This window comes from Nicotiana tomentosiformis, chromosome 10 (genome assembly GCF_000390325.3).
Source record: "Nicotiana tomentosiformis chromosome 10, ASM39032v3, whole genome shotgun sequence".
In the NCBI taxonomy this organism is placed as follows: domain Eukaryota; kingdom Viridiplantae; phylum Streptophyta; class Magnoliopsida; order Solanales; family Solanaceae; genus Nicotiana; species Nicotiana tomentosiformis.
In genome coordinates, this window is record NC_090821.1 from 28,210,442 (window position 1) to 28,226,511 (window position 16,070).

Below are 16,070 nucleotides of genomic sequence, written 5' to 3' on the forward strand. Positions count from 1 at the left end.
CATATATATATTGGAGTGAGGTGGTGGGCCGCTTTGTGTGGAAATGGGTATTGTGTTTACACCACCACCCGCATATATTGGGGTGAGGCAATAGAGCCGCTTAAGTAGAGTTTTGGAATTGTGATTACACCTCCACTTGCATACATTGGGGTGAGGCGGCGGAGCCTCTTTGTGTGGAAACAGTTACATAGGATCTCATCTTTAATTCTATAATGTTAATGACGGCTCTTGATAAGCTTGCTTTGGTTTAAACGGTTAACTATGCTATTCTATTGTCGCCCTAGTTTATCATATTTATATTGTATTTTCAAATTCTTTAATTGGTGTTTGGTTTTCATACTAGTACTATTCGACATGTACTAACGTCCCTTTTATCGGGGGCGCTGCATCTTTAATGGATGCAGTTGGTTCCACAGCGGAGGATTTTGACCACTGATAGCGGTGCTCATTCTTCCCAGCTGACTTGGTGAGCCCCATCTCATTCCGGGGTTGTGCATCTTTTGTTTCGTACGTGTTATCAATTTTTGAGGTGTAGCCGGAGCCTTGTTGTCGGCACTATCATTGTACTCTTTGGTATTTTAGAGGCTCCGTAGACATAAGCGTGGGTTGTGTATTGGTGCTAGGAAAGTCAAACTATATTATATTACTTGTTCTATTTAAGACCTTAAAATGATGGAACTATTGGTAATGAATTGTATTGTAGACATGAACATCTTATTGTCTAATTTACGAAGATGTGTATCCTATTTATTTATGGATGAGTTTGGGTAGAAGAAAATCTAATAGGCTTGCTCGGCCGGGTTCACTCGGTTGAGCGCCAGTCGCGCTCCCCGATTTTTGGGGCGTGACAAAAATAATAATTAACACTTTATAAATTTGGGAGGGAACATGCGAAGGGGGTTGATATAATAATTTCAGCAGGAGAATTAGCACTTAGCAGCCAAATAATTCCTCAATAATAAAATGAGCAACTGATAATATGAAAATGGCACGGCACCACCCTTTGTGCTTTTACTCTCATTCCTCCCATAAACTGATAAATAAATAATAATAATTGGCACGGCATCACCCTTCGTGCTTTAACTCTCTTTTGGCACGGCATCACCCTTTGTGCTTTTACACTCTCTGAAATTGACACGGCATCACCCTTCGTGCTTTTACACTCATCCTTACCATGATAATGATATTATAGATAATGCAAATGGCACGACATCACCCTTCGTGCTTTTACACTCTTCCTTAACAAGAAAATAATAATATAAATTTGAAAGAGTATTTAAATGCGGGGATATTCACTTATCAATTAATTCGATACCAGAATACCGACTTCATCTTCCAAAATATTCAACAATAATTAAATGAATAATAATTTCACGAATAATGATCAAATAATCAATAATAAACTTAAGCAGGAATATCTAAATTAAATTGGCAATTATTCACAATAAATAAATTTCACCCGCATGCTTTGACTCAATCACAACGCATAAGTACTCGTCACCTCACATATATGTTGTACCCGCACATTAAATCACGTAGCAAATAGACAAATAAGTACTACTCCCTCAAGTCAAGGTTAACCACGACACTTACCTCGCTTTGCAACCAAATTCAAGAATCCAATAAACCCTTGCCTCGTGAATTCGTGTCCGAAAACCTCAAATCTAATCATAAACAATTCAATATACTCAATACAAATCGTAGGAATTAATTCCATATGAATTTACTAATTTTCCGAATTAAAATCCAAAATTCATCAAAAAATATTAATAGTTGGGCCCACATTTTGAATCTCGGAAAAACTTATGAAATTAGAACACCCATTCCGATACGAGTCTAATCATACAAAAATTATCAAATTCCGATGTCAAATGGACCTTCAAATCTTAAATTTTCATTTTTAGAAAGTTTTACAACAATTCCAATTTCTTCCATCTAAATCCGAAATAAATGATGAATATAGAAATGGATTTATGAAATATAATCACTTTTGGTTATTGAACACTTACCAAATTCAAAGTCGTGAAAAATCGCTTTGGAATCGCCTAAATCCGAGACTCAAAACTCAAAAATGAATAAAAATGGCTAACTCATGATTTTATGTGTTTTGTCTAGTATTACCACTTCTACGGAAAATTGACCGCATCTGCGGTTTCTGCTTCTGCGGAAAATTGACAGCATCTGCAGTCTAAAATCCGCAGGTGCGATTACACCAGAAGGCCAAAATTTCAGATTTTTCCTTAAATCCAGATTTTGATCCGTTAACCATCCGAAATTCACCCGACGCCCCCGCGATCTCAACCAAATATACCAACAAGTTCTAAAACATCATACGAACTTAGTCGAGACCTCATATCACATCAAACAACACTAAAATTATAATTCACACCTCGATTCAAACTTTTGAGTTTCAAACTTTTCAATTTATAATTCTTGTGCCGAAACATGTTAAATGAATCCGGAATGACTTCAAATTTGGCACACAAGTCATAAATGACATAATAGAGCTATTACAATTTCCAGAATTGGATTCCGGCCCCGATATCAAAAAGTCAAACTCGTGGTCAAACTTTAGAAATCTTTAGCCATTAAATTTCTAATTTCCGTTAAATGGCCATAACTTGAGCTAGGGACCTCCAAATTAAATTTCGGGCATACGCCCAAGTCCCAAATTATGATACGAACCTACCATAATGGTCAAAACACTTATCTGGGTTCATTTGCTAAAAATATTGACCAAAGTCAACTTAGTTGGGTTTGAAGGCTCTATTTCACATTTTAATTTATTTTTCACATAAAAATTTCCGAAAAATTATACGGACTGCGCATGTAAGTCGAGGAATGATAAATAGTGCTTTTCGAGGTCTTAGAATACATAATTAATTATTAAATTTTAAGATGACCTTTTGGGTCATCACAGAACACAAGCACAACCAATTAATCAGGTGCTTCAAAATATACATCTTTTATCTACAAGTTTTTCGAATTGAAATCTTTAGAATATAATCCTTTCAAATAATATCTTACGAATATAATTCTTTCAAATAAATGTCTTTCGAAGATAATTCCTTCAAATAAATATCTTTCGAATATAATCCTTTCAAATAAATATCTTTCGAATATAATTCTTCAAATAAATATCTTTCGAATATAATTCTTTCAAATAAAATATCTTTCGAATATATTTCCGTCAAATAAAATATCTTTCGAATATATTTCCTTCAAATAAGTATCTTTTGAATATAATTCTTCAAATAAATATCTTTCGAATAAAATTCTTCAAATAAAATCTTTCGAATGTAATTCTTTCAAAAAACATCTTTTGAATATAATTCTTTCAAAAATAATCTTTTGAATATAATTCTTTTCAAGTAAAAGTCACCATATGATACCTCATTTCAAAATCATAAAAATTACGGGTCTCAGCCCACTTTCATATTTTCATGGCACCTCGTGCCCATATCTCTATCACAACCGCACGGACAACTCACGTGCCAATATTATCATTATTTATTCGTGGCACCTCGTGCCCGCATATCATATCACAAATACACGGACAATTCACAAGGCAGAAGACATAATAATATAATGAAATGAATGAGAACTAAACAATGAGAAATTACAGAAAGAAAATAACACAGCAAATAAAGGTAAATAACAGGCAGGGGGATCTCCCGAGGAACCGCTTTGTAGTCCCAAAAGTAAATATGCAGACAGAGGGATCTCCCGAGGAACCACCTCATAGTTCCAAAAGTAAATATGCAGACAAGGGATCTCTCGAGGAACCGCCTCGTAGTCCCAAAAGTAAATATGCAGACAGGGGATCTCCCAAGGAACCGTCTCATAGTCCCAAAAGAAAATATGCAGATAGGGGGATCTCCCGAGGAACCGCCTCGTAGTTCCAAAAGTAAATATGCAACAATGAAAGAAAAATAACTCAGCAAGAACGAGCGCAATCACACCATAATGTAATTATTTCCAAGAGATATCAACTCAACAAGCACACGGAATTCACATAAAAATCATAGTAGCAATCATACCAAATTATCATATAAAACAAATTCGACAAACAAAGAACGAGGCATGACAAATAAGGATTTAATAAGTGCCAGCAATTTCTAATTTAATACTTTAAATGCCTACGACTTTAAACCAATAAAATTTGCACATATAAACCCGAGTACGTACTCGTTACCTCGTGTACACGGCTTTCACATTACATAAATGGCACATACGGCTCAATGCCTAAGGGGTATTCCTCAACTCAAGGTTAGGCAAGATACTTACCTTTTTGAAGTTAGGCCGATATTCTAAAATAGCCTTCTTGCTTGAATTGACCTCCGGACAGCTCAAATCTATCCAAATTAATCGTATAACTTCATTAAAATTCATCAGAAATAATTTCGGATAATATAATGTCGACTTAAAATTTCTTATAAAAAAGTCAACCGAAAGTCAACGCGGGGCTCGCCTCTAAGAACCCGACAGAATTTTTACGAAATCCGAACACCCATTCCGATACGAGTCCAACCATACTAGTTTCACTCAAATCCGACTCAGAATCGACATTCAAATCCCAAAAATTCGTTTTATGAAATTTCTACAATTTTTTCCAAATTTCTATCTTAAAATACTAATTAAATGATGAAAACAACAATGAATTCGTGTAATATAGCCAAAACCGAGTTAGAATCACTTACCCCGATAATGTTCTTGAAAAACCCACGAACAATCTCCCCAAACCGAGCTCTCTAGGTCAAAAAAAGAAAAAAGAGATGAAAACCTCGTTAATATGGTACCACATCTGACCTCCGAAGTGCTGACCACACATTGTTTTGTGCGGTCCGCACATTTTAGGCTCTGCGGTCGCAACCCAAATTGTGCGATCACAGTTCAGCAGTACTGCACTACCAGGCGTTAGTAAATGGATCATAACATTCTGTACAAATGTCTAAATGATGAATGGTTTACTTTATGAAAATTAGACTCAAAGGGTTACAATTTTCATTTTTGGATCATCTCTAAATTCTTTATAGATCAAAAGATATAAGTTTCCGAAGTTAGACCATCGAACCTACAGATTCTCCTTTTTGCGGCCGCAAGAGGATTTCTGCGGTCCGCAATTTTCCTCTAAGGTCCCGCATATGAGGCTTAGCCTCAGTACTCCAAAATGTGCCCTCCGCACTTCAACTGTTCCACAACATTATCAATGTGACGAAAAGACCAAACTCGTTCAAAACTCACCCCGAGACACACTCGAGGCCCCCAGGACCTCAACCAAACATACCAACAAGTCCTAGAATATAACGCAGACCTGCTCGAGGCCTCAAACCACATCAAACAATGTCGAAACTATGAATCTCACCACAAATCGAACTCATGAATTTCCAAATCTTCCAACTTCCGAAACTCGTGCCGAAATATATCAAATTAACCAGGAATGACGTCAAATTTTGCATGCAAGTTCCAAATGACAAAATAGAGCTAATCCAACTCTCGTAATCACATTCCGACCCCGATATCACTAAAGTCAACTCCCGGTCAAACTTCCAAATTGTCCATTTCCAACTTTCGCCATTTCAAACCAAAATCAACTACGGACTTCTAAATAAATATCCGGACACACTCCTAAGCCCAAAATCACCATACAGAGCTATTAGAACCATCGAAATTCTATTTCGGAGTCATTTGCTCAAAAGTCAACTCTCCGATCATTGTTCTTCCAATTTGATCTCGAATCGTCCGAAAACCAAACTCGACCACACACGCAAGTCATAATACACATCACAAAGCTGCTCGGGACCTTAAGATGCTGAAGGGACGTCAATTCTCAAAACAACTAGTCGGGTCATTACATTCTCCCCCTCTTAAACAAACGTTCGTCCTCGAACGTGCCAAGAATCTTTCCGAAGAAATTAAATTACTAAGCGTATTATTACACACACACTCGCAGGTGATTCTACGTCACCATAAATTTAACATGGATTCGACAATGCCATCTCAATTGAAGATTATTTCTTTCATCCATACTTATAAACTTTATAACCAAATTTGTTACACTCCAAACATTTTAAAAAGGCCTGATTTTCACATCAACACACAATATTAGTCTCACCCGGCTGTAGAAACTCGTGCCTACGCACACATCATGCGTATGTCCATAACCACATCTCTGGTCATAATAGTTGTTCATAATCAATTTCAGCATCGTCAATTAACCTCATATTAACCAAAACCTCATTTCAAATTTTCACAATACTGACATCAAAACGTGAGGCATGATTATTTACCCGACTTAATGAGTCACATTTAACGCCACCTGAGCACTCACCTCGTGGGCTAAAACTCAATAATTACAGCACGAAATGGCTAAATATGGACAGAAAAACACATAAAAACTTATCAAATAAGCCTAACAGCAATGACTCCATATTAGTACTATAGTACAAATTAAATTTCACAAAGGGAGAATTTAAAACACATGAATTTAACCACAAGGATCTCATCCTGATATAACTTTCATCGCGGCACATGGCCCGGTTCAAACATATCAAAATCACATGAAAATGCGAGGATCCCATCCTCAACTCTGAATCACAAGTATTATGCACATTGTGCCAATTGAAACTTTCCATTTCTTTTTTCTTCTTTTAATAAATTACGTCAAACAAATTCAAAATACATTATGATCCCCCATACCGGTAGGGTATATAATTCATAAAATTGAAATCAATTATCCCGAAATTACACCAAAACCCACTGTAGTGAGTAATAGAAAGTCACTTTTGGACTCATAGCCCTCATTAGTGTACAAAACAAAATGATAGACACGGTTATCGCAATAAAATATCCCATTAGGGGTAAACACATAAGTAGGTTGCAGAATTACGAAGATCACCCATAAGTGGAGCATAATAGGAGGACTCACCTCAATACTTAGGACCAAATCAAATTAAATGAAATATTCCTTTATAACAAATCAGGATCATACCTGTAATGACATCATCTGGTGTAGTGGCCTCGGCCATACAATAGCAATTATATCAACGGGCTAGGCCTCCCCCTCTAGGGCACCCTCTACCCGCCTGTTCTCCACCCCTAACTGGCAGTGCACGTGGGGTCGTAATTGGAATAGAGCCTGTAGCCCGAGTGTTCTGATGACAGCTGAAATGTAGTAAAGGCAACTCCACTCACTTCCACAATACCCATGGTGCGGAGAATACAGTGACATTTTTCTAGAAATCCCTGGGCATCCTCGGTAGTTGTGCCACTAAAGGTAGGTGGACTATACCTCTTAAATCTCTCAAGTCTCTTTTGTTCTTATTCTGATGCCACCTCTGCCCTAACCTCAGGCTGAACCAGAATAACAGGTTGTACCGGCACCACACCCGGAACCTGACCAATGTGAACCTGTTGCTCTGGAGTACGGGCGGTAGGAGTCTGAGCTCCTCCCCCCAATCCGTGAAATATTTGGTGCAACAGAGATCAATCCTGCCTGAATTAATGTACCAAACATGTTCAGGAACTGTGCTAAAGCCTCCTGAAGTATGGGGTAACAACAGGTGTCTATGGTGCCTGTCCCCCAACTGGAGCTACTGGCAGCTACTCGACTGCTGCTCTGACATGTGCTCTAGCTGCGGCACGTGCCATTCCTCGGCCCCTGCCTCAGCCCTGTCCTCTTGCGGCCTAACAGGATGCGCTGGTGTTTGCTCAACTGACCCGGTAGCACATGTCCTCACCATATGTGAGAGAATAGAGATACAAAGACTCAAATTCCAAAATCAATAATATCCGCACGACAGGAATGAAAGAAGTGAAAATTTCCTAACAGTTTTGTAGCCTCTCGAAGATAAGTACAGACGTCTCCGTACCGATTCGCAAGACTCTACTAAACTCGTTCATGACTCGTAGAACCTATGAACCTAGGGCTCTGATACCAACTTGTCATGACCTAAAATTCCACCTCAGGCGTCGTGATGACACTTAGTCTCTAAGACTAGGTAAGCTACTAATAATTTTATTTGAAGCCATTTTTTACGAAACATATAATTTATTACAAGTGTCAAAAACATAAGCGGAAACAAATATAGCAACCTCCCAAGACTGGTAATACTGAGTCACGAACTCTAACTGAATACATGCAGTAATCTCAAGGATTGAATATACAATACTATTCGCATAAGAGTTGACAGTATAATAAAATGGAAAGACTCCAAGGGACTGCGACGACCAAGCAGCCCTACCTTGAATCCTTGCGATCACACTCTAATATCTACCCGAATCCGATATCTCTAATAGCTGGCTCTGCACAAAAATATGTAGAAGTGTAGTATGAGTACATTACAGTCGGTACCCAGTAAGTATCAAGACTAACCTTGGTAGAGTAGTGACGAGGTACATTCAAGACACTCACTAGTCAAATAACCTGTGTAGTATAGCATACAAAAATAATAGAAAGACAAATAACAGTGATAGCTATAATAATCAGCTAGTGATATAAACAGCAAGGCAGCAAGAACACCATAAATATTGCCCGAACGAATAATGAACACAAGCACAACCAATTAATCAAGTCCTGCGAAATATACATCTTTTATCTACAAGTTTTTCGAATAGAAATCTTTAGAATATAATCCTTTCAAATAAATATCTTACGAATATAGTTCTTTCAAATAAATGTCTTTCGAATATAATTCCTTCAAATAAATATCTTTCGAATATAATCCTTTTAAATAAATATCTTTCGAATATAATTTTTCAAATAAATATCTTTCGAAAATAATCCTTTCAAAAAAAATCTTTCGAATATAATTCTTTCAAATAAATATCTTTCAAATATAATCCATTCAAATAAGTATCTTTCAAATATAATTCTTCAAATAAATATCTTTTGAATAAAATTCTTCAAAAAAAAATCTTTCGAATATAATTCTTTCAAAAAAAATCTTTCGAATATAATTCTTTCAAAAAATATCTTTCGAATATAATTCTTTTCAAGTAAAAGTTACCATGTGACACCTCATTTCAAAATCATAAAAATTACGGGTCTCAGCCCACTTTCGTATTTCCACAGTACCTCGTGCCCATATCTCTATCACAACCGCACGGACAACTCACGTGTCAATATTATCATCATTTACTCATGGCACCTCGTGCCCACATTTCATATCACAAATGCACAGACAATTCACAAGGCAGAAGACATAATAATAAAATAAAATGAATAAGAAGTGAACAATGAGAAATTACAGAAAGAAAACAACACAACAAATTAAGGTAAACAACAGGGGCGCTCCCAAGGAACCGTCTTGTAGTCCCAAAAGTAAATATGCAGACAGGGGGATCTCCCGAGAAACCGGCTCGTAGTCCCAAAAGTAAATATGCAGACAGGGGGATCTGCTGCAGAACCGCCTCGTAGTCCCAAAACTAAATATGCAGACAGGGGGATCTCCCGAGGAACCGCCTCATAGTCCCAAATGTAAATATGCAACCACTAAGATGGAAAAATAGCTCAGCAAGAACGACCGCTTCTTAAATCCAAATTTCTGATAAATATATTAACGCCTCTTTTTATACTTATTTAATAAATTATTTGCAGCTGAAACATCCATAAAGTAATTATTTCCAGGAGATGTCAACTCAACAAGTACACGAAATTTACATAAACAATTACAGTAGCAATCACACTAAATTATCATATAAAACAAATTCGACAAACAAAGAACGAGACATGACAAATAAGGATTTAATAAGTGCCAGCAATTTCTAATTTAATGCTTAAAATGCCTACGATTTTAAACCAATAAAATTTGCACATATAAGCCTGAGTACGTACTTGTCACCTCGCTTACACCGCTTTCACATTAAACAAATGGCACATACGACTCAATGCCTAAGGGGTAATTCTCTCACTCAAGGTTAGGCAAGATACTTACCTTTTTGAAGTTAGGTCGATATTCCAAAATAGCCTTCTTGCTTGAATTGACCTCCGGACAGCTCAAATCTATCCAAATTAATTGTATAAATTTATTAAAATTCATCGAAAATAATTCCAGATAATATAACGTCGACTTAAAATTTCTTATTAAAAAGTCAACCAAAAGTCAACGTGGGGCCCGCCTCTAAGAACTCGACAGAATTTTTACGAAATCCGAACACCCATTCCGATACGAGTCCAACCATACTAGTTTCACTCAAATCCGACTCCGAATCAACATTCAAATCCCAAAAATTTGTTTTATGAAATTTCTACAATCTTTCCCAAATTTCCATCTCAAAATACTAATTAAATGATGAAAACAACAATGAATTCGTGTAATATAGCCAAAACTGAGTTAGAATCACTTAGCCCGATGATTTTCTTGAAAACCCCACGAACAATCGCCACAAACCGAGCTCTCTAGGTCCAAAAATAAAAAATGAGATGAAAACCTCGTTTATATGGTACCACATCTGACCTCCAAAGTGCTGACCGCACATTTGTTTGTGCGGTCCGCAAATTCTAGGTTCTGCGGCCGCAACACAAATTGTGCGGTCGCATTTAGCAGCATCTGCACTACCAGACTTTAGTAAATTGACCATAACTTTCTTTACAAATGTCAAAAAGATGAAAGGTTTTATTTTTCTGAAAACTAGACTCAAAGAGCTACAACTTTCATTTTTGGATCATCTTCAAATTTCATATAGATCAAAATATATAAGCTTCCGAAGTCAGACCATCGAACCTACAGATTCTCCTTTCTGTGGCCGCAAGAGGATTTCTGCGGTCCGCAATTTTCCTCTATGGTCCACAATTTTCCTTTAAAGTCCACACATGTGGCTTCACCTCAGCACTCCAAAATGTGCCCTCTGCACTTCAACTGTTCCACAACATCATCAAAGTGCCAAAATGCCCAAACTCGTTCAAAACTCACCCCGAGAGACACCCGAGGCCCCCGGGACTTAAACCAAACATAACAACAAGTCCTAAAACATAACGTGGACCTACTCGAGGCCTCAAAACACATCAAATAATATCGAAACTATGAATCTCACCATAAATCGAACTCATGAATTTCCAAATCTTCCAACTTCCAAAAGTGCCGAAATATATCAAATTAACCCGGAATGACGTCAAATTTTTGTAATGACCCAACCGGTCATTTTGAGCATTTGCACTTTGCACGGTAGTTTACGGGAATGAGTGGCATCGTATAATGCATTATGACTTATGTGAATCGTCGGTTTTGATTTTCAGGTTATTCGGAATCGAATTGGAAGAATGGATTACATTATTGAAGCTTTATTGGGGGAGTTGATCAAGTTTGACTTTTTATGAATTTGAACCCGGAACAGAGTTTTGATGGTTCCATTAACTCCGTTGGATGATTTTGGACTTAGGAGCGCGTCCGAATTGTGATTCGGAGGTCCGTAGTGGAATTTGGCTTGAAATGGCAAAATATAATTTTTTGAAAAAGTTTGACCGGGAGTGGAATTTTTGATACCGGATTCGGATTCAGATTGTGATTCTGGGAATTGGAAGAGCTTCGTTATTTTATTTGTGCCTTGTGCGCAAAATTGAAGTCATTCTGGATTGATTTGCTATGTTTCAGCCTGAGTTATTGAATTTGAAAGTTCGAAGTTCATTGATTTCGATTTGAAGTGTGATTCATCGTTTTTATGTTGTTATGTGTATTTTGAGGCCTCGAGTAGGTCCGTATTGCATTATGGAACTTGTTGGTATATTAGGATGGGGTCCCGAGTGGCTCAGATGAGTTTTGGATGAGGTTCGGATCATTTTTACTTCATAATGCATTACTGAAGGCTGCTGGTTCTGGTATGATCGCACCTGCGGTTGGTTTGAGGCATCGCAGATGCGAGATGAGAGCTGGATGAGGAGGCCTGCAGAAGCGGAGAAAAGGGCACAGGTGCGGATGCGCAGGTGTGTCGAGTGGAAGCACAGGTGCGAGTGTCTTCGCAGATGCGGAGTTTGATACCGCGGGTGCAACAGTTGCTGGGCAAGGCCATTTTTCGCAGATGCGATGTTTTTCCGCAAAAGCGGTGGTCACAGGTGCGATGAATTGTCTGCAAATGCGGAAACCGCTGGTAAGAACCTATAATTCGAGGTCTTTGGTTTCTATCTTCATTTTCGAATTTTGGAGCTCAGATTGGGCGACTTTGGAGAGGAGATTTTCCACACGACTTGGGATAAGTGTTCTCTACTCATTTTTGATCTTATATCATGAATCTACCTTCATTTTTGGTAATTGGATTGTGAATTTTATAGAGGAAATTAGGGTGTTTGGCCTAAAGTTTCATAATATAAATTTTTGAGTTTTGAACATCGAATTGGAGTCGGATTTTAGTGAAACTAGTATGCTTGGACTCGTAATTGAATGGGTTGTTGGATTTTGTTAATTTTGTTGGATTCCGAGATGCGGGCCCGGGTTGGGCTTGTGGCCGGTTTTGTGCTTTTGATTTAAGATTTGATCTTTTTCGATCGGGATTGGTTCCTTTAGCATTGCTTGATGTACTTGAGTTGTTTTTGGTTAGTTTCGAGCCGTTCGGGTGTCGGAACATGCAGGATGGCATTTTGGAGCATCGCTTGGCTTGCTCGGTATTGGAATTGGCTTGTTCGAGGTAAGTAACTCTTCTAAACTTAGTGTTGAAGGTATGAAACTCTGTAATACGTGTTATGTGATTGGTATTGAGGTGACGCACATACTAGGTGACGGGCGTGTGGGCGTGCACCATGTGAATTGGGACTCCGTTGTTTCCATGGCACTGTATAGTGGCCCTATTTTATTGATATCCGTGTTTTCACCATGTGATAAAGTAATTGAGCTGTCAATCATGCTAGATATCATATTTAGGCTTTATGCCGATACTGTTGGGACTCATAGTGGTATTTTCTTGCTGTCATCTCATTGATTTCATTGATATTTCATACTCAGTCATATTCATGCATCCATATCATATCTCAGTCTTAGTTGGTAATTATTGATATATCATATCCTTGTTATCGGGCTAGTTTCATGACAATGTGAGCCCGTGAGTGAGACTCGAGAGATTGATGACTGAGTGAGGTTGAGAGCCTGATTATGAGTGACAGTTATGGGATCGGGCTGCACGCCGCAACATGCTATATTGATTTATGCTTGGATCTGGCTTATGATAGCGCTTGGGCTGTAGGAGCCCCTCCGGAGTCTGTACACACCTCCAGTGTGCGCGGTTCATTAAATTGAGGGTTGGATCTTCCCTGGACATGGATCTTGTCCGAAGCATTTATTTACCTGGAGATGGATCTTCTCCATTGGGCCAGATTGGCTTTCCTCGGTACTGAGTGACTGATGGTCAGCGATGTATATATTCCGGGATGGATCTTCCCTGGGCCATATACAGTACCGAGTGGTTGAGCATGATGAGTGGAAAGTGTGAGACAGTGAGATTGAGTACTCTGAGAGTGTGCGTACATGATTCATCTCTGAGATACATGGCATTGACATGCACACATGACATACAGGCATAGAAATGCATTTTTTCTCATGATTTACGGTATCACGTCTGTAATGACCCGACCGGTCATTTTGAGCATTTACGCTTCTTTCAACTATTTGAAGTATTGAATAACTTCCAACGAGGTATTATGACATGTGTAAATTATCGGTTTTGGTTTTAAGGTATTTCGGAGTTAGCTTGGAAAAATGAACTTTCATGTTGGAAGCTTAAGTTGAAATAGTTGATCGGATATTGACTTATGTGTAAACGACCTCGGATTTGAATTTTTATGATTCCAATAGCTCCGTATGGTGATTTTGGACTTAGGAGCGTGTCCGAAAAATTATTTAGAGGTCCGTAGTGGAATTAGGCTCGAAATGCCGAAAGTTGAATTTTTGTAAAGTTTGACCGGGGGGTTGACTTTTTATATCGAGGTCGGAATCCAATTCTGGAAATTTGAATAGCTTCGTTATATCATTTATGACTTGTGTGCAAAATTTAGAGTCATTCCGGGTTGATTTGATGTATTTCGGCACAAGATATATAATTTGAAAGTTCAAAGTTCATTAGGCTGGAATTGAGGTAGGATTCATGGTTTTAGCATTGTTTGATGTGATTCGAGGCTTCGACTAAGTTCATATGATGTTTTAGGACTTGTTGGTATATTTGGTTGAGGTACCGAGGGGCTCGGGTGAATTTTGGGGTAGTTTCGGACCATTTCTAGGCCATTCTTAGCTGCTGATTTTTGCAAACTTTTGTTGCACTGACCCGAATTTGGAAGCTTATATCTTGCAATCAATAAGGAATTTGGAAATGATCCAAAAATGAAAGTTGTAGCCCTTTGTATCTAGTTTTGAGAAAGGTAAACCAAATATCATTTGGAGTTATATACAAAAAGTTATGACCATTATACTAGAAGATGTCTGGAAGGGCTGGGCATTTGTGCTTCGCGATCGCGAAAGGCAAATTTTGGGCTAGAAATTTTTGTGCTTCGCGATCGCGAAGCATTTTCCGCAATCGCAAAGAGTAAATGATTGGATAGAAGATAAAGTCATGGGTTTTGGTTTCTTTCTTCATTTTCGGAATTTGGAGCTCGGATTGGGAGACTTTGGAAAGGAAATTTTCCACAAAACTTGGGATAAGTGTTCTTGTCTCCCTTGTGATTGTATTCCATGAATTAATCTTCGTTTGCGGCGTTAGATTATTGATTTTTCAAGAGAAATCGGAGGAATTTCTACAATTTCATAAAAATGAATTTTCGAGATTTGAACACCGATTCGGAGTTGGATTTGAGTGAAATTAGTATGGTTGGACTTGTAATTGGATGGGTTATTGGATTTTGTGAGTTTCGTCGGATTCCGAGATGTGGTCCCCACGAGCGATTTTTGAGCTAAATTTTGGATTTTTGTGGAAAATTAGCATTTTATTATGAAATTAATTCCAATAAATTTTATTGACTGAATCGAATTAATTGCGGCTAGATTTGAGGCATTTGGAGGTAAATTCACGAGGCAAAGGCATACCAGATTAAAGAATTACACGGTTTGAAATAAGTGACACTTCTAAACTTAGTTCTGAGGGTATGAATTCCCGAATTTGGTATAATATGAATTGTTTGGAGGTGACACACACGATAGGTGACGAACATGTAGACGTGCACCACCAAAAGTGTGTCTTGAATAAATCCTGTGAAGTAGTAAAATTAAAGAATCATGTTATTATCTGAACATGTGGCACTTGATAGAGGAATTAAGCTGAGGCTAGTAATAAAGATCATGTTTAGGCCATGTGCCGATAGTTTTGGATCCATGGGGTCGTGATGCTATTGAATTAATTATTCTAAAATATACATTTCACACTCAGTAATAATTGTCCATTGTGAGGATATTTATGGGATTGAGTTGCGCAACGCAGCAGGCCATTTGGCTTTATATATGTTATTATTAAATGGATCGGGGCTGCCCGCCTGCAGCAGGCCAGAATGGCTTTATACATTATTATTGTTCTGGATCGGGGCTGCCCGCCTGCAGCAGGCCTTATAGACTTTACTATTTTATGGATCGGGGCTGCCCGACTGCAGCAGGCCTAATAGGCTTTGTTATTATACGGATCGGGACTGCCCGCCTGCAGTAGGCCATATTGGCTTTGTATTACGCTTGGGCTGAAGGAGCCCCTCCGGAGTCTGTACACTCCCCAGTGAGCGTAGATGGTCATCGATATTCGGGATGGACTTCCCAGAGCATGGACTTGCCTTACTTACTTCTTATATATATATATATATATATATATATATATATATATATATATATATATATATATTTGGGATGGATTTTCCCAGGGCATGGATTTGCCTTACTTATTTGTATTGTAATGAGTTATGTGGACATGGATCTTGTCAGTATCATTTATATTTAGGGATAAATTATCCCAGGGCTGGATTGGCCTTATACGGTACTGGGTGACTGATTATCAGTCGATGTGCATATATATACGGGTTGGAACACCCCTAGGCTGGATTGGCCATAAACAATACTAAGTGACCGGATAATTTGTGACCAGTATGTACTTGAGGTCTTTCTACTGAGATGTCATAT